Source organism: Mus caroli, chromosome 11 (assembly GCF_900094665.2).
Source record: "Mus caroli chromosome 11, CAROLI_EIJ_v1.1, whole genome shotgun sequence".
Classification (NCBI taxonomy): Eukaryota; Metazoa; Chordata; class Mammalia; order Rodentia; family Muridae; genus Mus; species Mus caroli.
The window spans coordinates 90,268,346-90,269,760 of NC_034580.1; positions in this window are offsets into that span (position 1 = coordinate 90,268,346).

The following is a 1,415-nucleotide window of genomic DNA, read 5'->3' on the forward strand; positions in this document are numbered from 1 at the left end:
AAAAAAAAAAAAAAAAACAAGAAATGATTTGGCTAGGCTGGAGAGATGGCTCAGCAGTTAAGAGCACAGGGTGCTCTTCCATAGGTCCTGAGTTCAATTCCCAGCCACCACATGGTTGCTCACAACCATTTATATATAATTTGATGTCCTCTTCTGTCATGCAGGCATATATACAAATAGAGCACTCATATACATAAAATACATAAGTTTGAGGCTGGAGAGATGGCTCAGTGGTTAAGAGCACTGTCTGCTCTTCCAGAGGTCCTGAGTTCAATTCCCAGCACCAATGTAATGGCCCATAACCATCTATAGTGTGATCTGAGGTCCTCTTCTGGCATGCAGGTATACATGCAGATTGAGCAATTGTAGACATAAGTAAATGTTTAAAAATACAAATGTAAATTTTAAAAGTAATTTGGCAAAGAATCACTAGTAGGTGCTAAAGTTACTGGTCAAATGATTATCAGGCGATGGACATTTGGTCTCATGGTCTCAAGCCAAGATAATGAGCTCCTTAATTTCAAAGAAAAGGTGCAGCTGTGCAATGTTACCCTCGGGGCTGGAGAGATGGCTCAACAGTTAAGGGCACTTATTTGATCCGGCAGAGGACCCACATTCAATACCCAGCACCCACATTGTGCCTCACAACCATCCGCAAGCCCAGTTCCAGGGGATCCAACAGGCACACACATGGTGTGCACATTCAAAGGCATGCACACAAAATACTTAAACTTAAATAGTAAGAAAGATAAATCTAAATTTAGAAAGATAATAATGAACCTGATAGGGTCGGGGATTTAGATAGTGGTATTTGCCTCAGCGCATGAAGTCCAAGACCACAGAAAAATGGGTGTGGTGGTGCATGCCTGTGATCCCAGCACTTGGGAGGCAGAAGCAGGGGATCAGACGCTAAACACTGTCCTCAGCCACACAGTGAGTTTGCAGTCTCGGGTACATATGGCACTGTCTCAGGGGAAAAAAAAAAAAAAAACACAATTTTTTACATTAAAAATAGAAGCTGGAGAAATAACTTAGCAGGAGAGAGTGCTCCCTGCTCTTCCAAAGGACCAGAGTGTGGTGCTCAGAAAAGATGGCTCACATTCCTCTGTAACTCTGTCTCCAGAGGATCCAACACTCTACTCTGGCCTCCATGGCCACGCGCATGCGCGTATACACACACTCACACACACACACACACACATACTTAAAAAAAAATTGGGGCAGTGTTGGTGCTAGCCTTTAATCCCTGCATTCGGAAAGCAAAGGCAAGCAGATCTCTGAGTTCTAGATAAGCCTGGTCTACAGTGTGAGCTCCAGGACCAAGGCCTCACAGAGAGACCCCATCTTGAAAACCCAAATAAATAATAAAAATTAAAATAAGCCAGGCATGGTGGCACACGCCTTTAATCCCAGCA